This window comes from Ursus americanus, chromosome 34 (genome assembly GCF_024610735.1).
Source record: "Ursus americanus isolate L20-20 chromosome 34, mUrsAme1.1.p, whole genome shotgun sequence".
Classification (NCBI taxonomy): Eukaryota; Metazoa; Chordata; class Mammalia; order Carnivora; family Ursidae; genus Ursus; species Ursus americanus.
In genome coordinates this window covers 4,769,771-4,796,188 of record NC_142160.1, presented here as the reverse complement: position 1 = coordinate 4,796,188, position 26,418 = coordinate 4,769,771, and positions in this window count along the sequence as shown.

Genomic DNA, 26,418 nt, shown 5'->3' with positions numbered 1-26,418 from the left:
GTCATTCTGCTCTAATGGCAGATCGTATCGTACTGAAGTTGATGAGTCGATCAATAACCTGCCTTGTGATGTGTTGGTTAATTATTGCTGCTGTAATATTATCCACTATTTACAAATAACCATTATGTTCCTAAGCATCAGGTGAAACTTAACATCATGACTCTAAAAAAAATGTACAGACTTGAGCTCTGGGTATCCTCTCGTGGTCCAGACCATCGGCTCTTAGCGTCTCGGAAGTGGTTCTGAGACCAGCTGAGCGAACGGCCAAGCCCGCAGCCTTGGAGCCCTCCCGACTGGACGGCTCATTTTTGCCTCTCGTCAGAATGAGAGCTAAAGACTGGTCCTTTCTTCACTGTGGCTTTTCTGCTTTCCTCCGTGGAGATCCCACAAAGCTAGAAGATGGTGCTACATGAATCGTGTGGGCTCCACCGTCGTAATTAATGACTTCTTCGAACAAACGATGCTCAGTTTTAAAGAGCAGCATGGGAATTGCACGGTCTCCGCCAGATCTTACTCACCGAAAGCCACACAAAGCTTTAGAGGTAGCCAGCTAATTTATTAAACGGAAACGGGAGAAGAGATGAAGGGGGATCGTTATTTCATTGGTAGAATGATGGGCGAATATACAGAAGAATTTTGACGAAGCTAGAATTACTGAGTGACTGAGGACTGGTACCTTCCCTCTTGCAGACGGTACTTGGAAGGGAGGAAACCCAGACGAGGAGGAGAAGAGAACGCTGAAAGAGAATGGAGATAGAGAATAGGATGGAGAATGGAGGCCAGTGTTGGGAAGTGGCCATGTGGTCAGCACCTGCTCAGGGGGCGGGGCCCTGACAGAGACAAAGCAGAACCCTCACCGCTCCCGAGCACACCTGTCCCACCTCAGCACCCCTACACAGGGCTGGTGTAATTTAAATTACACAACGTCCAACAGCGGTTTGCTCGATGGCCTTGGTGTGCACGACAGGTGACAACGCAGGTGCAGCTGTGAGCCTAACCTGAAGGAAGAACACAAGAGGGTCCTATGGAAGCTACTGGAACCAGTGTCAGTGAGGCCCGTTTGTATAAAAAAATAACCCAAGGCTCTGATCTTTGACTTTTTTTAGCACTTTACTGAAAATATTTTTACTGCTTCTAATTGACTTAAAAATCAGGGAAGAAAATTGCAGTCATGCCTCCTGATGGAGGAAGAAAAAGGCAGGTCGAGCCCTCAGGCAGCACCCCACCTGTCCCACCTGCCAGCTAGCACGCAGCCTGGGTGTGCCCCAGACACACACGTTACCGCCTGTAGACATGAGCCCACTCAAAACTACTGAGCTGCACTGCCTGGTAAGTAGTGAGCAATGTAGGGTGAGGGGTTGTCCCCCCATCAAACGGCCAGGCCCCTGGGAGCGATGGGGCGCAGGGGTGGAGAAGTTACGTGAGGACGGGGCCCGGCAGGTATGGTTTCCCTCTCCCCTTGCAATATACAACTATGGTCTCCTTTTTCTCATTTCTAAGATTTCAAATTTAAAAATCCTTTTACAGCATCTTTACCACCTTGCAAGTAGTGGAGAGACAATATACCTATTGTCATGGACTGCTGTGAGCTGACTCGTGAGTAGAAGAAAATAATGTATTTTTGTGATGATAAAGTACATATCCGTAATTTAGTGTTTCAGGAAACAGGGTTCTTCTTTCAGATAATACTTACACTTCAAAGTAGTGATGTTTATTTTCTGCTTTTTACTAAAAACTTATTTATTCTATGTTGTATCTTCTATTTGATGGTGTTTTTGGAATCCAGGAAACATGGAGGGATGAGGCTTTTTCTGGCCTTAAAAAAGTAAACATTTATTGTTGGGAGTGAATGGGAAAAATACGAAAACAATGTCTGTGAACGTGATCCTTGATATAAAAAGGATGATTGGAGGAGGAGGATGGGAAAGGAAGGAAGGCTGAAGGTTTTACCCAGAGGAAGAGGTGGGGGAGAAGGTGGGGAGCCCTGCAAAGCTGCTGGTCTCCCCGTTGTGGAGGAACAACTTTGCAGTTGAGCAAAGTCACCCCTTAGCTGGAATCCATTTATGATCCATGCGGACGTATTTAAAAGGAGAGTTGTTAGAGCTTTTGGACATAAAGCCATCCAGAGAGGGAAGGATCCTGAAACTTTGGGGGTTAAAAGTCAGCAGCAGAGAGGAGAGATTCACCAAGAGGAGATAGATGAAGGCACCATGTTTAGCAGAAGGGACCCCATAGCCTGTTGGAGGAGGGGAGCCGGGAAGCAAGGAGGCGACGTTCTGCCTGAGAAGGAACGTGCTGTGAAGGATGGTTTCTGTCTGGGACGGCAGGTGTGAGTGCCAGATGTTCCCACAGTCACGTCGGGCTGAGGGAGCAGCTCAGAGACCCAACACCAGGAAAGGGAGCAAGTGGGGTGAAAGGCACAGGTGTACACGCCTCGGTAAATTGCTTTATTTTGCAGCCACTGCTAAGCAGAGCGAGCCGTCAAGCCATGAAGGCCGCCGTAAGGGTCTTGCCTTCCTTGGTAAACCCTGCTTGTCTGGCCGCTGGAAATCGGGTGGGAAAGAGGCACTGTGGGAGAAGGAATTAGAAACAAAACTTCTTGCCGGCCTAGAAAAGCTCCCACAAAGCAGAAGACAAAGAAAGCATCCGTATCGTTGAGGAAGTATTGAGCCTCACGTGACAGGTGGCCCGCTCAAGGGATTGCAGAGACAGAAGGAAGTCTCACCCTTTCCGACAGCCAAGTGGCTATGCCCCGTGATGTGCATGATCTCAGGGTAAATGACCAGCTGCCCTCCAGGACGAGGACTGGAACGGGCCATTTGTCACACGCAGTTCATCCTAAATGCACCTGGCACTCGGGGTAGCCACCTGTGTTAGCTGGTTGCCTTTTTCCAGAGGAAAAAGAGACTTCTCGTGTCTTCATGAAAAGAGATCATTTTTACACTCTGGGCCAAGCGGTTGGGTTAGTCTCCTACCCTCCCCCTGGGACTGGGAGATGGGGCATCATCTCCCTTGATGATTACATTTTAGAGATGGCTCCTGGGTCCTTGAGAATAACTTCTTTGGGTTGTAAAGTAGCCAGAAGCTTGTTTAGGCTTTAGAAGGATCTCCATTCATCTCAAAAGGGAAGAGCAAGAATTTATAATTACAGGTTTTCTAAAGTAAATGTTCTCAGAAAAGGGAAGGAGAAAATTGTTTTTCCTTTTTTTGCACCTGGGACCGCTAAAAAATTTTTTAAATTGGTATTTGCCTTATAGCACCTGGGCATCGGAGGCTTTACTTCACTAACAGAAAATTTCAGGCCTTAAACCCCCTAAACATGCTTTGTTTGCCCCATAGGGGATTATATTCATTTTTAAGTTTGCCATCAAAATTTAAATATCAGAAGATGGCCCATGAAATCCAGACGTCCCGCGTCTTGAAGAACTCAGAGTATTTTGCGGCAGTCAGCTGGAGCTAAGATTAAAATATTAAAATGTCATCCCAGTGTTATTTCAAAGTGAATTTATTTACTGTTAATGAGCTCCATGCTAGGCTAAAATCTACATGGCACAGCACAGGGATGAGGACATTTCCAGATACGATAAAAACGATCTTTCGTGGAACACCTGTCCTGTGCCATGCTGTTTTAATCATCTCCTCTTCACCCCCTTGGTGAGGGAGGGATTCTCGCCCTAGGGTGACAGGGATGGCCGCACACATGGACGGTGGTTGGGTGGTCACATACACTCACAGCTTGGGCAGGGGAAGCCAGCGCACACACCACGCAGGGACACACGGGTGTGCACCCGGGAGCCGAGCGAGCGGGCAGGTTGCGGGAGGCAGCTCTGTGGCCACAAGAGCGTGGCGCACCCCTAGTTCCCACAGGAGGATGAGACGGGCTTCTCTGAATGATCCTGCAGCCTGGCAAGGAGTTGGGACCTGCTACTCAGGCCGAAGCAGCCCCCTCGCCTGGTCTGCCGGACGAGGGGGACTGTTTGCGGGGGGCACCTTACCCACAGGTGCGGAGTGCAGAGGGGAGCTTGCGGTGAGGCTGTCCGAGGCTCTGCCAGCTTCCCATGTCACTTAATAACACCAACTGTAGACCTCTGGCCACCCTTGCATATTGACTATTTTAATGCTCAGAGCACCTCTATGAGGTAGTCCTGCTCTCATGCCCACGTTACAGATGGGCCAGCTGAGGTTTGGCAAGGGAAGAGACTTAACCACAATCACAGCTAACTACAAGTAACTGGGATGAGTCAGGCTCCAGGGGCCAGGGCTCCAACTCCTACCCAGGGAAACTGATAAAATGACATTGTCCCCTGAGTTACATTTTGCCAGAATGCTCGTCTCTGGTATTTAATCTTACCATCTTATTTTGATGTAGTTAAGTTATGAACCAAAATGTACTATAGGTTTTGACTTCAACGAATCAAAGTGAAATGAAATTTTTACAGTGTCTTCAGTAACAAACCAGTAATTCAACCTTTAAAAATGCTATAAATAAAAATAAATAGATAACCATCAGAAAGACCGTCTTTGCCTCTTACGGTTAATAGATTTCCAGAGTAAGGTGCTTTGATTCCAAAAATTGTTTTTACTTCTTTTGAGCCACGACCGCTAAATGATGAAGCCAAGCGCTGATCTATGGAATAATTACTCCAGAATGCTGGAGGTTCCAAGAGCAGCTGTCAGGAAAAATGGAGAAAGACTTTGAAGTGGGTAAAAAAGATTATTGGGTGTCATGTCTAACACATTTTCAGTTACGTCTGTCTTTGATTGAGCTATTTTATAGTGCGGCAAGTTGTATGATTTTTATAGTAATGCAAGTATTCCTATCCTTAGAAATGCAAATTCGTCCCTAGAAATGCAATTGAGAATTATCATGTGGACATTAAGCAGCTTTGCATCTATTTTATACATTTATTTTAGCCTTGCTGATGACCTGTAAATGTGCGCGTGTTTTGAATTCTCTGCTTAACTACTTGTAATATTTTCTTGGTTCTCTCGTGCTAAATAAAATCTTTGATGCATGTTTATCTTTTTATTTATATGGCAGTCACGATTTACCTCTTTCTTTTAAAAAAGTACCATTTAACACAACTAACTATTAAAACGTTGCCTTTGACGTTTGAAATTACATGATACAAGTCTCTGATATGGATGTAACTTAAATTTGTATGAGGAAACGCTAACCCGCAGTTAATCAGAAAACTGATTCTCTTTGGTGTTTTAAACATGTCAAAATTAGTTCTGGTCCTTAAAACTGAATATCTAAGAATCCAAGTCAGTAAGACACGTGGGAGGATGAACTTGGGTATCGGGCAGTTGTAACAGCTGTCTTGTCAAGACGCAATAGTGTAGCGTCTAAAATCGGAGTCATCACTTTGTGTCCCAAAGTGAATTAGGTCAAAGAAGGAGATACCTCGGATGCACTGGCCCCCGGCACAGTTCTCCCTCCAAAGTGACGGCTCGGGTCAGGTGTCCTCTGCTCCTCTCAATGCCCTGGGTGGCCCTGGGCACGGCGCTCACACAGCTGCTCTCCGAGACTGTTCCCTGCTCACAGACTGTGTCCTTGGTCTTCCAGGGTCTGGCCTAAGTAAGTGGCTGCAACAAGTGGACTGAAAGGACCCATTGGGCAAAGACAATTCAGCCACCGTGTTCTGGTTACGGTTCATTGTAATTTAATCAAACTTCGGGGAGAGTTTTGAGAGTAAGACGAAAAATTGTTCCCTCCCTGTATTGTTAGTGTTTGTTTCTGGATTCTAATGTTGCATCTGCCCCTTTTCACTTAAGTACTTTATTCAGTATTTCCAAAGAGTACAGACATTCTCTCGCTTAACACTGTACAATGATCAAAAGCAGAATATTTAACTCAATACAATATTAACTATTAACTCATGCACAGTCCTGCAGATGTTGTCAATTGCACCAACAGTGTCCTTCATAAGTATTTACCTTCCTGTTCCGGCACCCAATGCAAGGTCACAAATTGTCATTATTTGTTTACTTTTCCTTTGTTTCACAAGAGCTCCTCAGCCTTTGTTTGACTTTCTTGACCTTGACATTTGTAAAGATCACGGGCCAGTCATTTTGAGGCGTGTCCCTCATGTGGTGATTATCAGGTTCTCCCTCACAAGTGTTAAAATGTTATGCATTTTGGAAGTAACAACACAAAAGCCACGTGTCTTGTGCAGTACGCTGTGTCAGAAGACACACTATGCCAGTCTGCTCCTGTGTTGATCACTGGTTTAAGGTCAAATAAATTTTAATCGTTTCATATATACAGTGGAAAAAAGTTTAAGGATCTCATGATCAATCATCTTTATCAGACACAAGAAGTGGTCATTGGAGACCAAAAATGGCATTTGATAAATCTATAATATGCAAAAGAAGATCTCCCTCCCCCGACCTCAAGGCACGTGCACACAACTTCCGGCTTCTCATGGAAGACATGGCGACTGGCACATTCTTCAAATCTCACGAGTGCACACCGGGAACACTGTTTGGCCATGTTTAGCACACGTACAATACCAAACTGCATTGTTGCCTATATCTGTGCAGAATAACAACCAGAGAGTAAATGAGATAATTTTTCACCATAATGAAAGACTTCAAGAAGCTGGCTTCTTTTTTCTCATTTTCCTTTTTTTTTTTTTTTGTTTCTTCCTTTTCCTGCTTTTTTGTCTTTTAAGTCTTACATTCTTTCTTTCTTTATAACTATTTCTTCAAAGTAAAACACTCTTAAAATACAATTATGAAATAAAAAATGCCACTTGCCACAGATCTATGCAAATCAATTATAATATGGCTATAGACTGTCCTACAGTGGTCTTTAAAAACAGTTCTTAAGTGTTGCTGATTTGCACTGCATGTACTCTGCAAAGACATATAGCAGTTGTATTAATTTTGATTTAAGATGATGTATTTTGTTCTGATTTAATCTGAGAAGCAATGAGTCTTTAGTCAATATGTATCATGTAAGACTGTGATTTCACCAAGAAAGTCCAGCACAGCAGCTTTCTTCATATTTATGAAATATTAATTAAAAGTAGTCAAATATATTTTGCTTCCAACAGTGTGTAGAGAGAGAGAATTAGTTTTCCAATGTACCAATTTTGAGCATATTAAATAGCTAGATAGTCATGAAATTTTATGCAAATAATGGTTAGGAGCTAACTCATAGGATATTATATATGACATACCTAAAAGTGGATATAAATTACATTCAGCTTTCTGGTAGTATCTGGGGAATGGATTTCTGATTTAATTAGTTCTATAATCTCTATTTCAGAATTTATAAGTGTTGAAAATCATCCAAAGGTTGCAGATGGCTTTCAGCTGATAGAACTTTATTCAATTTAGCGCCTAACATTTTGAAAACAATTCTGAACTAAATATTATATAACCATGTGAGTCATCGTCTCTAAACTTTTTGCTAATAGTCTTTAAAATACAACTATTTGAAGTTGTAAGAGGAAACATTTTCCTTTCTGTTATAAAGCATAGTGCATTTCTCATTAATTTCATGTAAATCACATTCACTGATATTTTAAAAGTAATGATTCATGGCAACATTGTCTTACAAAGTGAAGATCGTAAGGCTTAGCCTTTCTGACGCACTCACGCTAAGAAAACGCTGTACTAGGAAAGACCAGCGTTGCAGTGAAATTTCTCTTTGACAATGTGAAGGAACACAAAAATGTCTGTTTCCATCTAAATTGTCTCTGTCTCCTAACCATTGTGCTCCTACATACACACTGTAATACGTGTGTATTCTCTCTCTTCGGGCTCTAGAGGTAAAGTTTGAATATTTGTCTTTAGTAGACTGAGTCATATACCAGCCTAACTCGGCAATGACTTTGTCAAATGTGATGGGAACTCATTGGGACGTGTCGGTTCCTGGGTGATGCCTACCTCTCATTTTGCAGCCACATTTCAGGTTAAGGAGTTGCCTGCCTTGCTGGTTTTCCTGCTGCCATCACTCTCCCTTGGTCCCCCACCTTCCATTTGTCCCCATGGCCATCTGCCATGTGACATTCTACCTGCCTCAGGATAAATGGGTTCAGTGGGAGATGGGACTGCAGGGTAGCTGCCCTGGTCACCTGCCTCTGTCTGTCTAGACTTTTCCAACAAACTGGTTAGCTGCTAAAATAGTCATGACGTCATCTTGAGAGAGAGAGAAAGAGAGGATCCTTGGCCCTGGTGACAGGTGATGTTGTGTTTTGAATACCAGGGGTCGCCTAAAAAGATTTTCCAGGGAACAGCTATCTATCTGGTCACATTAGGAAGGCAGGAGCAGCCTAGGCTGGTGTCATCTGCGTGGACCCTGGAAGGCTGTTCCTCGTGTTAAACCGTGTCACCCGGGGAAAGGACTCCTGCTTTCTTCTCGGAGAAGCCAGCCCAGGAAGCAGCCATGACCGCCCAAGTAGGCTCACGTATCCCTTGCTCAGTAACACCTTGGGCAGATCCCTAGTGACGCCTCCAGCGGACCAGGAACCGTGGGGGCAGCTGGGCAGGCGGAGGCCTGGACACCACATGCCCTGTCTTCCCACATGCCTGCTCTCTCCTGAGGAGCTAGGCGCTGGCAGGATTCCTTCAGACAAAAGCAAACACAGACGACAATGCAGACACAAGGAGCCCAGGGGTCAGTCCAGAAAGATCAAACCGATTCACTCAGTTAGTATGTCTAGAGTGTTCAGTCAGGGAGGGGAAGAAGGATACATGTGCACGTGTGCACGTGTGTGTGTGTGTGATCTGTGTGGTGCGTATCGTGTGTATATGGGTGTGTGCTGTGTGGTGGGTGCGTGTAGGGGTGGGGAGGGGAGTAGGACTGAAGGTGGGACCAGAGGACAGGCTTGTGATTTAAATAGTGAGCGTTTACTGAACTTGCATGACACAGAGCTCAGGTTTTTATTTCAAGCTACTTTGTGACATTTTGAGTAGATATTATAGAATAAACATATCATTTCTTCTCTGCCATGTCTCCTCCGATACAAATCAGGCCAGCTGCTCGGTGTTGCTGCTGGTATTTCTAATTATTCTACAATTTAGTGCCTCGGTTCAGGCAGATGCAGGAAACCTTTTTAATTAACTGCATCCGAGGAAATTCAGCTTAGCAAAGTCATGACAAGTACAAGACAAGGGCCTCCGGGCTCTCCTGGTCCTGCACCAGCCTTGTTTCCCAGCGAGCAGATCCGACCCAGTCCGCGTGCTTATGGCTCAGACACACTCGGAGGGGTGGTTTGAGTGGTTTTCTGACCTGTGGTCTCCCAGCTCCTCCCCTGGAGGAACTGGCCAGCTGTGCTGTAGGGTTAAGACACCCCACCAGGACCAGAGCTGGAAAAACTGCGAGTCCCTATTTCTTAGTCTCTTATTTCGGTTTCTCTTCCCACCAGGTCCCTGTGTTTACACATTTTGTCTCCAGGCATATGAAGACCATTAATTAGACTATGCTCTTTTTATAACTTATCAGGATTTAATTAAAAATATTCCTCGCTGTTTTGTCTTCTTTTTCCCTGGGATGATGGGGTGGGGATTTCGTTTTCTGTGGCTGTGTCGTATGTGAACTGTCACCCTTTGTTTGTGAACCCCAAAACTGTGTGAACCCCAGAAGCCTAAAGGAAGGCATGGGCTTCCTACCCACCCCCACCCGCTCCCCACCCTCTGATCCCTGGAAGTGACCCTCTGTCAGTTGGATGCTTTTGAAGCAAGAGGATCACAGAGCACTTAGAATTCACGCTGGGGGCAGGGACAGGGCCTGAGCACCGCGGTGCTGTGTCCCCTGCCGCACCCCTGCCTAGAGCATTGCACAAACGGGTTGCCCATGGAAGGGGGAGGACGTTGGCTGAACCCTAGCCTTCTCATTGAGCTGTGAGCTGTCCGATACTATTCCAATCAATTTCTTATGTTGCTCTGGAGACCGTTTCCGCGGTTGATAGTCAAGAAGCCTGATGTTTGCAGAGCTCGTCTGCGGTGAGGGCAATCTCATCCACCGGGTGAGCCGCGGCTGCTTTACTCGTTTCACGTTTGGAGTCCTGGACGTGCATCGTAGCAAGTGACTCCTGATTTTGCAGATTTGAAAATGTCTTGTCAGGCTCACAGAACTACGGAGCCTCAGAACCGAGATTTAGACTTGGGTCTACCAACTTTAAACCTCACATTTTTCTCTGAATTTGCTTGCATGCACACAAAATAGTAGTGGTTGGAAAACTTTTATCAGGATTTATCCTGTTCTCTCTTTATAGTATATTATCAATTTCTCATACTTAAATAAAAATAATCCACAGAAGCTCCATTTTCCACGTTGTCTTTCAGCCTCAACTATACGTGCTTAAGCATCTACAGAAAGAATTAAAAATATAATGTATTTCTCCCTAGCTAATGTGAATATAGATGTTAATAAGGATAGAGTCAAGCTCCTTCTGGAAAAAAACAACAACAACAAACACACACACATAATGGACCTAACAGAGTTTTTATCCTATCCCTGTTGGCAGCCACCCTGATCAATTTTATTGATATACATTTCTATACCTCTAGGAAATTTTGGGTCTTTCTCTAAATTAGCCAGTGACCCTTCTATGGAGCCCCACAATACCCAAAAGACATTGAAAAATTGGACACCCAATGTCAGATTCGCAATAAAATAGAACGTCTATTGGGAAAAATGAATGGGAATTATGGCGAGCAGGCTTGGAGATGGCCCCCGATCCTCCCCCCTTCCCCAGCACTACCCCCACTTTGTGGAATCTCTTCCCGCTGAGCGGGAGCTGGACGGCCTCACTTCCACAGCCAGGGACACAGCAGACTCAATGGGGGGTCCCTTCCAACACTCCATCCCAAGAAGACCAAGACGTCTAACTGTGGGGCTTCTCTCACTGTCCGCCAGGTTACTGGCCGGGCTGTCAGGTGACCGTGGAGAGAGGCCCAAGGAGCGAGCTTGGGAGCAGAACTTCTGAGGCCGGCCACGGCCACATGAGGGACAGGTGGACACAGATGCTTCAGCCCAGCCAAGCCTGAGATAGGTGATGGTGGCAGGGCCACCAGCTTTACCACAGCTCCCTGGAGAGCTGATGCCAGAGACCTCTTGTGAAGCCACGTCCAGATTCCCAACCCACAGGACTGCGACATCACACCTGCTGGTTATTTTGAGCTGCTACGTTTTGGGGGGACTTTATGAGATAGCCCTAAAGAGCATAATAGAGACATTCAGGCACAATTAGCAGCTCTCCCTCGGACTTGGACTTAAGAAACGTGAGGGCCCTTCGCCGTGGTGGAAACGGGTCCTGATAAGCATCTTTGTTGAAGACTAGTCTTCAAGGAAGGGCAAAGTTGAAACCAGTGCAGGAGCCTCACTAGCAATAACGCTGGGAAAGGACAAACAAGCCACAGGGGAAAAAACACAGAGGCTCCGAATCGAGATACCGCGAGAACACGCAGGCCTGGAAGGCACAGCCGGGCTTCGTGGTTATTCTGCAAATAAAACGCACAGAACAAAACCAGACACAATGAATACTCTGGCACTAAGGTTATGGTGGGAGAAAAGATATAAAATTCATTATTTTTTGAGGCCGCCCGCGTGCCCGTCGAGCGGAAGGGGGTGCCAAACCCTTGGTCGTGACGGTGCGGCTTCTTCCTTCTACGTTCCTGTCAACTCGGAAGCACCTGCGGCTTTAGTAAAAACTTTTAGAACTAATCAAGTATGTGATTGATTTAAATATCAACTTTGTTCTCTTACATCCTGTGTATTTTCTCCGTCTCGCATGCACTTTGTCATCAACTGCACAGCCTCTAAAATAACAATTACAACTTGACACGTAATGTTCATGTGTGGAGTCAATAGTGTGTGTTGGTGCAGGAGGCACGGGAATCGAGAATGAAATGCATAAATCTGAAATGCAGAAACCTCAGGTCGTAAGGTTCTTTAAGGCACTTGAGAGCAATCTGATAAATTATTGTCCAAGTACAAGAAAGAACATTTTAGTGACCCAAAGCGCTGAGCGGCTTCAAGTTAAAATTTGTTTCTAAGGAGCAGTTGGTCCACTGGGAGAATCTGCTGAAATTTAAGTTAAGAATATTTATTTAGGGGTGCCTGGGTGGCTCAGTCGGTGAAGCGTCTGCCTTCGGCTCAGGTCATGATCCCAGGGTCCTGGGATCGAGCCCCACGTTGGGCTCCTTGCTCACCGGGGAGCCTGCTTCTCCCTCTGACACTGCATCTCCCCCCCTGCTTCTGCTCTCTCGCTCTCTGACAAATAAATAAGTAAAATCTTAAAAAAAAATATTGACTTAAATCATCTATTCTAGATTTTTATGGAAAAAAAAAACCCAAAGGTTTTGGAACTGTTTAGAGAAAAGCTAGACAGTTGTGGGATCAAGTGCCCATAGAGACTCGGTGCTTCCCACGTCACATCTTCACTTCTACCTGCAAGTGCAAGAGTTCAGCCCCCTCCCCCATCCCCGACACAGCAGCTCTTCAGCATCTTGGAATCATCTTCCAAACATATACTTAGCCTGGTTCACACATACTAAGCTCTCCTTACGCACATCTTGATTCTTCTGGGTCTTCCTACACTCTATGCCACGGGGACGGCCAGTCTCCCCCTTCACAGATGAGCCCACCCAAGCCTGAAGGTCAAGCCATGGTCAGTGGAAGAGGCAAGAACTGACCCACGTGTGTCTGCTTCCTGATCCTTCACGTGTCCCCTCTCCCCACTGGAAGGCCCTGTAATAATCTATTCACGCCATGAACAGCCACCATGGTTGTCCTTGGCCAACAGTTACAGAACAGGTGTTTTATTTATTGTTCCTTCACGCTCCATTAATCCAAAACTTTGCTTAGAAACTTGTCCAAACAAAGGTGGACTGATCAAGTCACTGCATTCTTGTTGAACTGTTCAGTCTTCTTATTAAGACATTGTTGCTTGATTTCACTCATTCACTCAAATATGCACAGACCCCCTACTCTATAGCTGGCCCTGTGCTTGGCCCTGGGTATGTAATGATAAACCAGAAAGAAACGGTCCCCCCAATGTGGAACTTCCATTCTAGCCACGGAGAGACCACAAGCTGGTGAGCGCCAGACACTCTCAGTGTAGAACGGGGAAAGAAGGGAAAGTACAGGCTATCGATTGAACATTGTTTGGGACATTCATGCAAGTAGTAAATACACACAGTAAATATATGCAAGGAAAAACTGGAAAAAGTATACATATCCATTACCGGCAAGCAAATGCTTAAGATGTCATGAGCCACCCATTGCTTAGAGACAATTGGATTTGTAAATAAAATAAAGACAAAAATAAAGATAAACTCTGGGGGTAAAAATAAAGATTGACCCCTGGTGAACACTGACCCCAACCCCTGAGCACAGAAGAGAGTAGAGACGGTCCGGGACAAGAACAATGAGATTTTTCTTACGAAGAGAAGATAATGTCAGGACTCCACAGTCTGGCAGCACTTGAATGGGGTTCCTAGAAGAAGTTACGAGGGGGCCAGAGGTTCATATTTGCCAGGCTTCAAAATAGCTCTTTCTTATCTGCTTCTGAGGGTAGTCGTGTATGACTTGGCCCCCGAATACGGCTTCTTTCTTATTGTTTGTCCTGTTCTGTGAATGGCGTCTTTTTGCATTTATAGAGCTTCAGGCTTTCTCTCTGTCGACAAGGCACAGAATGAGAGGACTTCACACGAGTGGGCAGAACCTTTCCAATCAGTCTGGATGCTTCCGGCAGCTCCATTGTCGTTGGTGCCCTGGTCAGTGAAGCCTGGTGTTTGTTTTGTCCAGAAAGCTTGTGCACCAGATAAGGCCACTTTAATTAAAGCTGAAATCAAGAATTGAAGCCAACACTTACACCAAGCACAACACTGATGAGTCTCCGAAAGATTGCCTTGAGTAAAAGGAGCCTTACGCATAAATTCGTCCTGCATGAGTCCATGTGTACAAAATTCTAGAACCGGTAAATCTAATCTATGGTGGGAAACAAGGTTAGGACCCTGGCTGCCGCTGGGGCGGCGTTGGGGGGTCGTCAGGGATGTGGCAGCCGCTCAGACCTGCTGTGGGGAGCAGAGCTGCCAGAGGGTGTGCTGCTGTGTGTGGGTCCACACCGTGATGGCAGCAAGGCTGTGCTCCGCCCCCCACTCCCCTGCTGCTCACAGCCCATGATCAGCAGTGAGGCTCCAGTGCAGGCCCTTTCCTGCCCGGGGTGGGCTTCCTACAAGTGCGGCTTTGGCTTTTGGACTCCCCATTGGGCTGGACAAAATTCCCTAGCACGACACTGCACTGAGACTCATGCAATCCCAGCCTCCTTCTCCTCCCTACCCCTCTCCCAGGGTCAGAAGTCACCGTGGTCTGGTGGCTGTCTCCTCCATTTTTCCCTTCCCAGACCTTCACCCAGCAAATCTCTTGCATGTTTGGTCCCATCCTGGTGCCTCTTCTCAGAAGCCCACACAGATACAGACACAGTGATTGAAGACAGGCCTAGATTTTTCATTGAAAGAAATATTGTGAGCAAATCCTGAAACCTGGGTCATTTTACATGCATGTGGAAGTCTTTAGGAAGAAGTAGATAGACATTTGCAATTTTCTTTAAAAAGTATCCGAAAAAAGATTCACTGATAAATAGATAGAGAAATGAATATAGGGACAAGATAAAGCAAGGTTAGTAATGTTAAGGGTAGAAATCCAAGCAACAGGTCATGGATTCTTTCAAAGGTGCTGTATGTTTGGAAATGCTCCCATGGGGCTGGAAGGCAGGTGCACACCCATCAGCACACAATGGTGCGGTGGGACATTTCTTGGCTGCTCAAACTCCCGCTGGATTTGGCGATCACTTGCAGACCCTTGGAGAATGCGAACAGCCCCAGAGGTGGGGGTGTTCCGGGGGGGGGTGTTGTCCGGGGCCGGTGCAGGGCTTCCGTTAGCACAGAGGGCGGGAGCTGCCGGGATATGAGGAGTTGTCCTGTGTCCCCAAGTTTGCAGCTTTCCTGACAGCCTCATCTGTGACAGCAGGGCTGTGGGTGGCACGTCGTGCTGGCCATCATCACACTCAGGGGAGAACAAGGAGAGCAAACACTGCTTCCTGCCACCCACTTCTCACCCCTGAATGATCGATCCCGGTCATGCTCAGCACTGCTGAGCTGCAGAGTGGAGAGAGCTGGGGCCTCCCTCCATGGGGGGGAATCCCCCCCCAGTGGGGAGCACAGCAGTTTGGGGTAATCTTCTCTGTATTTTAAGACCCACTGGCACCCTTGCAGCCTTTATCGGGATGCAGGAAATGCTGTTCGAGGAGGATGCACCTGGAAGACAAGGCTGTCCTGGAAACCAAGACCCAGCTCTCTGAACAGCATGGCAGCTGGAGGGCAAACCAATCTGGTGCAAAATCAGCCCTTCGTCCTCATTGTGGCAGCGAGACACCTGCCGACTGGGATGGTGGCTGTGCTCATCCCTGAGGCTCTTCAAATGCTCCACCAAGTTACGCAGGCAGATACCGAAGACAGACTTTCTCTGGGCACGCTGAGCCCACCACGGTCCTCCCCAGTGATCTCGCAGCCGCTGGCCCCATTCACACATTCGAAATAAAAATTCTGAGGATGGAAAGAACTCAGAAAACTGGTGGTGGTGGAGGAAGGGCACCTAAAGGTAGGGGAGTTAGTTAGCGGCAGACAAAGCTGTTAATTGGAATCTCTGCTGTAGAATTTATGCCTTAACTTTCTCTCCTTTTTTTTTTTTTTTTTTGGTAAAACATAAATAATACCCAAACAAAGCCACCTTCTCACAGCCAGGGGGTTGGGAGATAAGAGAGAAAAGATTTCAAGCCACTGTGAAAACCTCTGTGAAAGAAAACTCATGCCAGCTGCCTCTTTTTCACACACACACACACACACACACACACACACACACACACACAATCCCAAACCAGCTCATAGTCCCTGCAGCCAGAGTGGGGCGAGTTTTTTACCCCGTAAGGAAGGAAAGACCGTAGCATATACCAGGGGGTTTTCCGTGGCTGATAAAGCCCGTGAACCTAAGCTCCTCTAACTGGATATACAGGACTGGATTTCAGTGGGACGCTAGACATATTTCCCAAAGAATACAGTTGAAAGACATTTACAGGATAATAACACTATTCCTGCACATTAGACATTTGGCATGATTAAAGAAATTCATATTAGTGTATTCCCAGTATAAGACACTTTAAAGTTAGCGAGCAAATTTTCAGCTCTAATGCTAATAAAATATTTATCCTTCAAAATCTCAGATAAAATATGAAAGAGATTAATGATGTAGGAGGGCATAGCATATGTACGACGTTCAGCTCTAAGTATTCAGCATGTCCCCACGAGGCTTGAATGTAGATGATCACTCATGTCAATCACGAAGCTCCAGATGGAACACAGTCAGGCACAGAACCGGTGGGAAGATTTTGGGGCATTGTCATTCCTGTGGCGTGCAAGTGCATGTGAGCATGCGTGTTGCACGTGTGTCCTCTGGCCATTTTGTCTGGGGTCGGTCTGGTGTTGCATGGCCATGGACGCTGCATCAGAGGGACCTGCCCTGGCTCCTCTGTGACTCATCTCAAAACATGCCCCTTCTTTGTGCTCATTCAGGTTGTTGAAGGTCCACCAAGCTAGATGTGGGCCATCAGCCCTGAGAATCCGGCGGACGAGAGCCTGTGAATTTCATAAGAGGTAACTTACTTGTCATGCTTGACCTTAGTATTTACAGTAAAACCATATCTCTCTTTAAAATCAGATGTGGGCACCTGGGGGGCGCAGCTGGTTTAACATCAGACTCTTGGTTTCTGCTCAGGTCCTGATCTCAGAGCCGTGAGATCCAGATTCGTGTCGGGCTCCACGCTCAGCAGTGAATCCTCTTGAAATTCTTTCTCTCCTTCTCCCTCTGCCCCTCCCCACTGTGCACACACGCTCTCTCTCTAATATAAATAAATAAATCTTTACAAAAATAAATAAAAATAAAATCAGACGACAATATTGGCTAATTCAACACAAGTAGCATCAACTGATTGAGCCCAAGGTGGTGTTGTGCCCCTATGACCTTTGGTATCTCTTTCCTGGTCTTTTCATCTTTCACAGCGTACACTAATCACCATGGAAAGTTGCTCAAGCTTTCATTTTAATCATATATAATACATGCCTTTGTTCATCTAAAATTCAATTATATCCCTTCTCTGGGCCAATGTGGTTTGTCTTCTCTTCTCTAAATTTCCCAAAAAGTAAATTATATTTTATGATTACAGATTGCTTTATATGTCTAAACATTTAAAAAGTACTTATGTGGTTTTACAAAGTACTGGATATGCCATCATTTCACCAAGTTCTCCAGAAAAAGGTTATTTATGTGAGCATAACATTCATAATATTTATATTTCACTCTATGAGTGTAATTGGCAGACTGGATCTTAGCGTTCTGTCCAAACTTGCAAGGACGGCCAGAAAATCATTGGTGCTACGTCTTCCAGCTTTTTTTAAACGAGGAATTCTGCACGAAAGATGGTTTCTGCGACTTACGTTGTTTTCGTCTGTCAACCACAGACATCACCGGGGCATCAGGAACAGATTTTACTGGACACCGTTCAGCTTTATCTGACAAACATAGTTTCAGTCCTCAGTTTGGACAGAAGGCAAATGCAGTGGCGGCCCGGAGACACTCACCCCAACAGTCAGTGAATATTGGAGAGATGCCCAGTAAGAAGAAATCCTTAGTAGCATCAGCAACTGGAGGGGAGAAGTAACCCCGAGACTTAAGGGGACAGTAGCACTTTCTTTTCAAATAACAGGTATTGCTCAATACCCTGGCAAGTAATCTGGTGCATAAATCTTGAGTGAAAATGATGTACCTGGAAATATGAAGGGAAGGTTGAGAGACCATAGTTGACAGTTACTCACCTAGGATTGGGACAGCGGCAGGTGTGGGAAACACGGGCCGAGGTTACGATAGCAAACCCACAGACTTCCCCGATGATCTGCTTCTTGATGCCGTGAGAAACCAGACGGCAGCTCAAATTAGTGCAAAAGAAAGATCCTCTCCAACACCCCAGGTCAGGGGGCTACCCAGGAGCCAGGAACAGAGTCCGTCTAAGGCTCAGGGATCTCACACTCCATGACGATCTGTTGGAACGATGCCACCCGAGTGCCTTGATTTTCTGTCCTACAAGCTCAGCTCAGCAACTGAAGCCTTTTTTGGAGTTACTCCCAAGCAGGCATCGGAACAGTGAAAAGGACCTTCACTCATCCCACATACCCGACATAACTGAATCATTGTAAATTCATCCCACACTTGGAAGAGAATAAAGGCTTTAGAAAATACCTTCTAACCAGAAGGACCGTGGACGCACGTGACCCCGCTCTCTGGGCTCAGACTCCTACTCCATCACATCCCAGCCGTCCGAAGAGCGGAGGGGGCAGAGCGCACATCTGTGTATTCACTTACGTAGGGCGTTTATAGTTCTCCTGAAGATCAGGAAGGAGTATCAAGAAAAGATGGTCAGTATTGAACCTGTGAGAATTTTACACTCACAGGGAAAGTGAGAAATACTGTGCAGACTTAGAACATTTGCTTTTGAAAGCGTTGCTTTTAGAAGATATTCTCATTTGGGTTAGACAGGGCTTTTAAAGCCACTTCAGCTCCTAGTAATGTACCTTAGATAAATGGCTTGCCCTCTCCAGGTCTTCGCATTATCCACTGAGGGGCGGTCTGTGACTCCTAGGGTGTCTTCATGAGAAACAAACGACACCATGTATGATGACTACTTAGCAAAAGGCTTGGTTACAACCTCCAAACTCACAACGGCCAGCCTCCCCATCCAGGTGGATGAGCTCGTGCTTTCCACTCTGGTCCTTGGGAGCAGAAGGCGTTCATCAAATTCAACTTCCCCTTCGTGGTGAGATCTGATCCCAATATTGCCTTCAAAACACAGCATCTCTGTATTAGACACACGCATACAAAGATAAATGATTACAATTAAACACAACACACTTCTCGAATAAGACCACTGTTGGAAGGAGCCAGCAGCAGTTAATACCATGAAAAGCAAAAAATAGAGGATGAGCTTGAGAAATGAGTACTGAAATGCAGAATTAACATTAAACTATTACACAAAGAACCATCAATCTTCTACTAGAAATTTGCTTTATGTTCGTAGCATCATTGTTTTATTAAGAATTGCAAAACACCATTGATGTTTGCTAGAGCCATGTTTTCATAAAGATAGTTGTAGACTATTTTAAGTGATAGTAGCATATCGCTGAACAATGTCATGCATTACTCATTTTAAAAACACGTGTGCATGAGTGAGTGTGTTGTGTGTGTGTGTGTGTGTGCACAAACCACTTTTTAAAATTGGGCTAAGAGGGGCACCTGGGTGGCACAGCGGTTAAGCGTCCGCCTTCGGCTCAGGGCGTGATCCCGGCGTTCTGGGATCGAGCCCCACATCAGTCTCCTCCGCTATGAGCCTGCTTCTTCCTCTCCTACTCCCCTGCTTGTGTTCCCTCTCTCGCTGGCTGTCTCTCTCTCTGTCAAATAAATAAATAAAATCTTTTAAAAAAAATAAAAATAAATAAAATTGGGCTAAAAATTCTGGATTGCTGCAAGAAAATGTTAATTATATAAAGAGATGCTGAGACAGACTTTGAGGTTTGATTGCGAGGCTGTTCCCTTGGCAACAGTTACAATCACGTTAAACCCTGGTGAGATTCCAAGGGGGCTTGAGCAGATATTATAAAGGTGGAAGCATGGGGACAGTGCTTCAGATGTTGCATAGGGATCCAATTTCTCTAGTGTGCTTTTATGAATGGCAAACTCTTTTTTTTTTATTTCAGTTTATTCTCTGTATCATTTTGCACACACAACATCTTTTTAGTGGAAAGCCTTGGAATGAGAAGTTTATTGAATACCTCATTTGATCAAGCAAAGAATGTGGTGACTAAACCTTATAAATAATTTAAAACCCATTTTTGATAAACTTAGTATGAAAACAGAAATAACAGATGTGACCTAATAAAAACATTGCTTGAAAGCTTGGGTACAAAGATAATGATTGTCATAATTTAAAATTTATTAAATGCAAATGATTAACAGTGAGCTTCTTTCTGAAATTCAGTCTTGGCTTCCCAATTCAAAATGGTGAATTGAACACATATGCCTACATGTGGGGGTTTTCCCCCCTCATTTTCCTCCCAATTGCCTATTGAAATGACAGAGATGATGGACAGAGGGCTCAAATCTGTAACTGGGCTGACAATTGTGGTATTGATGAATTCCTGGTACACCCTGGATGTTGTAGCCAGATGGTCGGAGGACACAGTTGACACAGAAGAGAGACCCATCCTCTTCCCCCCACCCCAACACACTCCCCATGCCTGAGCAACGGGGGTGGATTGTGCTAACGGGGGAGGGAAGGAACCATGATAGTATTGAAAGCCTGATTTCAGATCGGCTGTGGCATCACCATCTTTGCTCCCTTCAACCCTGGCATGAAAGACAACAGAGGTATTTATAAGAGGCTAAAACCAAAAAGCAAGCCAACCTACAGACACCCGAGTAAGAAATGGGCCAAGCCCAGTGAGCTGAGCTAACCCCGAGTCCTCTGGCTCAGGACACACTAAGGGTTCCAGTTTCAAGCCATCGCGTTTGGGCTGGTTTTTTGGTGCAGCGATAGCTGATTTGCACAGAGTGTGTGGATTTATGGAGCCAACGTAACTTCACTGAACTCAGTGATCCCAGAGGCCTGAGCAGCGTAGCCTCAGGAACCTCGGTGGGTCCTCTCAGAGGAGCCCTATTTGACTTTCTAGAAAATCCAAGATGTGCGGGATTGAGCACCCTGGGGCTGGTGTTGGTGTTGTAATTCCCAAGGGCATTCAAGGGAGCCACAACTAGCAAATAGAATCCACTGAAATAAACAGACTCCCATTGAGAAATTCAGCTCAGTTTGCTTAAAAATGTACTGGCAACGGGCTAATGTCAGGTTGTTAAAAATAACATCAATGGTTATTTCATCTCAAATGAATTTTTCATTTGTAGCCTTTATTTTATGGCCAAATTACAAACTTTTCTTGTAAAAACTATGACTCAAAGAGAAAGCAAAGCAATTTTTAATTTAAGGATCAAATTTTTCAGTGTGACAACTGCTGTACGCAATGCATTTTATTTGCATTAGATGGCCAGGAACCGGGCACAAACCCACGTTCTGAATTCTTTCTCTAACTCATGTTAATTAAGTTTAAACCGTCTTGACATTTACGTTTGGGGACTCAAGTTTATGGCTCAAGCCAAGTTTTCATAAATTGTAATGTTTCCCTTGGCCATAAGATTTCTTAATCTTTCATGACTGACACTTTTCGTAATATAGAGCCCAAGCTTTGTAAGGCTTTATTAAATCTATTCAAATTGCACGTATTTATTTCTGTATTTTATATTAAATATCTTATAGGAGCTAAATGTAGAGGACAGCCCCGTGCATCCAGCCACGGTAGAATAATTCAATTCATTTGATCTGTCCTTGCTGTCAGTTGCAGTAAAGGCAAAATATAGGCTGTCTTCTTTGAATCTAATTAGGGTACAACTCAAAATATTTCTACCATATCATCGTGGAATACCAATTTACATTATAAGACATAAGAGTAGCTCTTCGGCTCTTGATTTTCTAGGAAAAAATACGGAAAAATGCCACAGCTACCCCTTCAAGCGTTTGCACGTCGGAAGTATCCCAGCCTGAAAGGCTCAAGTCCCACCCGTGGAAGGGGTCAGAGCGACAGGGAGAGCAGGTGTTTCCCAGAGCATTGCTTCACAGACGGCACCCGTCCACAGGGCAACTTTTCCAAAACGACATGACCTCAAGGCCCTAGTTTTCCCTCTTAGGAAATAAATCACTTCTCAGGAGAGAAGCCTGTATTCCAGTGCACTGAGGGACAGGTGGCCTCCCTGTTTTCCTTTTCCAATCCGGGAATCCTTTGTCCCAAGGATCCGGAGGTTAGAGACACATAGTGACTTGCTTCCAGGACACTGAGGTCCCTTAGACTCTGCTGCCCGGCAGCCTGGGGACAGATAGAACGTCTGCGGGAGACGGCAGAAATAGAAGGGTCGCTTTCTGAATAGAAGGGTCCATTAAACACATTTCCAAAATAATAACGTACTTCAATAAAGTTTCTATTTATTGGCTAAATGACAGGGGTAGAAGCAGAAAAGATATCGTAGAGAAATTCTCATATTTCCTCTCACCATTATGTTTAACAAAAATTTCCTATTTCCTGTATCAAAAATATGTGATTTTTATGTATTTAGTTCCTTCGAAACCTGTCTGCTCTTCGGCTGTGCAGTGAGAGGCTTTCTCCCTATCTCAGCATTTATCTTTCCTGCTTTTCTGGGTAAAATATGCCCACTTGGCACCTTGGGGTCTTTTAAATGTCTTCTTATTTATATCCTGTTTTGTATTTAAACAACAACAGCTCCCACCTAAGTGATGAAAATCGGACAAAAGTGAGGCAGGCATATAAAACGTAAGATGGATGTAGAAGTGGCCGATCTATTTGCCTTTCAATTTTCCAGAATTGAACGCAAAGAGGAGTCTCGGCCGCAGGGCTGACCTGCGATGTGACCAGGTCCTCAGATGTGGGGCTGGGCGTTTGGCCAGCTCTCAAATAACTGCTTTCCATGGGGACCTACTGAGCAACATTTTCAACAGTGAAGTGTATTCATGGGTTTGTTTTCTTTTCTCTTTTCTTTTCTTCCCTTTCTTTTCCTCTTTTTTCTTTTCTTTGTTGTTGGACAGATCTTTGTTTTCATGAGATTGTTTCTTAAAACATCGCTCAAAGCCAGGTGATGGCAGTCATGCAAAGCTGCATTCCAGAAAAAGTAGATCTCTATGGGGTCAACATAACGTGGTTCCTGTTTAAGCTCGCCCTTCACCCTGCTTAATGGAAAACAAATTAGCAGATGCAGAGAAAGAGCTGAATTTTATGTCCTCTAGACCATCCTGAACAATTACTCTTTTCAATCAACTTTCATTTTGTTCGGAAACAAGAGGGAATCCACGGTCAAGTGGCCTGGGAAGAACGTGGTGGGCTGGTGCTCTGTCCTACGGTGGGGCGGGGGGGGGGGGGGTGACCAGATGACTCATCAGGTGGCCAAGCTCGGGGAAGGACAAGGTGTTCTTATGAGAGGTGAATACCAGGGAAGGGCTCAGCTCCGTTCATGAGCGGCCCCCGGGAACCTGCAGAGTCTCGTCAGGGCAGAAGCACAAGCCCTGTGTCCCGGGGCACAGACCTTAGCACCAGTCCTGCCAGACGCGTCTGTGCGCAGTGAACAAATGTATAGTTATGAGGGTTTTTTCCCATAAAACTTTATGGAAGCAATGAAACTTTCCGGTTTACCCAGAATTAAGTGCATGTAATCATTGCCTACATCAGACTTTGGATTCCGGGGATCATAAACCCACACAAACACAGAGAAACAGAAAGAGCAGACACACACAGGAGAATCATAGGGTTGCCCATGTGTCCAGCCAAACAGAGCCAGAGAAGGCCATCAGACACAAACCGATTCCCCTTATATCTGTGATCACAACTCTTTGGAAATGAAAAGTATCTCAGCAGGTGTAAAATATAGAACAGACGTAACGTGAAAATGGAGGATTTTTAAATGGAAAATACCATGTTGCGACACCGTTTTGATTTTTCTCATTTTCCTAAGGATGCAGTTTCTCCATATTTTGATCTTCTTTTTGTCACTTTATTCAGAACATGCTAAGGCCCGGGGAAGGTGAATTAGATGCCTGCTGCCAGCTTGCCATTTTGTGCAAGGATTCCACAAAAACTTACCCTTAACGGAACCAAATTCTTCAGATTTATGATTACATAATGACAGCTTTTGTACTTTATTTCAATTCAAACCATTTCATAAAAGATGTTTTATTCTCAATAGTTTCATTTTATTAAAATAATCACAAATGTTCCTGTTGCCTACTGTGTTGGATAAAATTAACAACCATTCCATAAATTCAGAAGCTCACTAAAATCCTTAATTCAATGAATTGTTTTCAACTTCTCAAATTGAGAAGTTGAATTTGGTGATAGGCCTGTAGTCTGAATACTTGGAAGACGGGAAGTCTGATTCTTTGGTTGTGCTTTGGAAGTGGACGACATTGGCCACTCCTTCCAGAGCGATAGAGATAACAATTACCTGTTTGATGGAGGGCACTCTCCCTCCCCCTCATCTCCTTGCCCTGGGCCACAGGACGGGCTGGGCTCCCAACAATTGCCACCCTCCTAATCAGTTCCCTCAGGGCAAGGATTGTCTGTGCTAGCCAGCCCTTCATCCCCGGAAGCCAGAACAAAGCAGCTAAGCAATATTTAACAGTTAAAAAAAAAATCTTTTGAGTGCTCTAATGAAACTTAGACATTTAGTTCATAGGCACAAACAGACACTACTGGATATAAAAAGTTACTTCTCTCCAAAGAATTATAATAACTTGGGAACTAAGAGCTGCTGTTCCAGAGAAACTATTGCCCATGTCTTGGGGCCAGGAAGCTCTCTGGATTTTATGAACACAGGCAACTCTGAGTCTGAGATTCTCTCAAACATGAATTCTCTGGCTTCCATTTGCCAAACAGAGGAAGCAAGAAACTTGATACAAGTAACTCAGATCATGTATATAAAGGGTATCAATGAAATGTAGCCGCTGTGGGTATGAGAAGTCTGGCAACAAGACAACCATTCTGACTGTGTGGGAGAAACTGTAATTGGTATTGTTGGAAACAATTTTCCAGTTTCGAGGTGAACCGTTTCGATAGCTGACCTTCCAGACTTAATGTACATAACTTGCATCACCTTTTTAGTAAAAATAATTTCCAATAAACATTGAATTTAAATATTACATTAAGAGTATTTTAAATTAATTTTCAGTAAATAGTAGATTCACATGTCTAAAAACAAATGAAAGGTGAAGAAATGATGCACATTGCATTGTTCTCTAATCATCTCAGGTCAAGGAGCTCCTGACTCCCCCCATCCCCCAGGGGAACATGGTTCACTCCTGTTGCCCCAGCAGCTCCTCTCCCCGGGGCCCAACCTTCCCCAGGGGCAGGCTCAGGCTGTGCACACGCACACCGACAGCTCAGTCACAGCATGAAGGCTCAGTGGTTTGCCTACTGGACTGTCCGCAGGATGTCGGAACGCAACACTTCCTTTGTTCTCCTTGTGCTTCTAAAGACTTTGTGCCTGGGTTCTGGAAGTGATGGGATCATCCCTTTGTCTCCATTTCTGTTCACAGTGACTGGATAGGGACTCTGGGCCCAGAGATGAAAGCCCTTGAGGGACGTGATGGAGGTCAGGCTGGTGGAACCACAGCTGGGCACTCGCTGACTACTCTCTGAGTGGCTCTGAGGCAAGTGTGCTCTTTGCCTTAAACGAGGAGACCTCATCATATCATTTCCCCCCATCCATGTTTGCCATCCCAGAAAGTATTTCTTTAAAGATTTACTAATTAATTTTTGGAGAGAGTGAGCAGTGGGGAGGGGTAATGGGAGAGGGAGAGAATCTCAAGCAGACTCCTCCCTGAGCTTGGAGTCTGACACCGGGCTCGATCTCAGGACCCTGAGATCATGACCCGAGCCAAAACAGAGTTGGAGACTCAACCGACTGAGCCCCCCAGGCGCCCCAGAAAGTATTTTCTCTTCTTTAGTTGTTAATATTGTTTTTACTATCTTGAGTGCTTCCCTCTGTGAGACGTGAACAGTAACAGAAACTCAATGTTTTCCTACACCAGTCATTCAAAACTCCTAAAGGGCAATATTTACATACCAAAGCATGACAATTCTTGTTCTTCAGTAGAAGAGTATTTGATATTTACCAAGGGAAAACATTATGTGCAGTCTTAAAAGTGGGGAAGTTAAAAAGCCAGAGGTTTTATAACACAGAGCCTAAAAGTTTCATCTGCAATCTCAGACTGCCTGAGTTTGAAACTGGACTTTAGGGGCGCCCGGGTGGCTCAGTCATTAAGTGTCTGCCTTCGGCTCAGGGTGTGATCCCAGGGTTCTGGGATCGAGCCCTGCATGGGGCTGGCTGCTCCGTTGGGAGCCTGCTTCTTCCTCTCCCACTCCCCCTGCTTGTGTTCCTTCTCTCGCTGGCTGTCTCTCTCTCTCTGTCAAATAAATAAATACAAATCTTAAAAAAAGAAAGAAGAAAGAAAGAAAGAAAAAAGGAAAGAAAGAAGAAAGAAAGAAAGAAAGAAAGAAAGAAAGAAAGAAAGAAAGAAAGAAAGAAAGAAAGAAAGAAAGAAAAAGAAAGAAAGAAACTGGATTTTACTCTGGGGCTTACTAGACGCGTGACCCTGGCAAGTCACTTAACTTCCGCCCCCTGGTGATTGTCATCATAGGTTCATCACAGAGCTGCTGTGAAGATCAAATCAAAGGAAGAAACCCCTG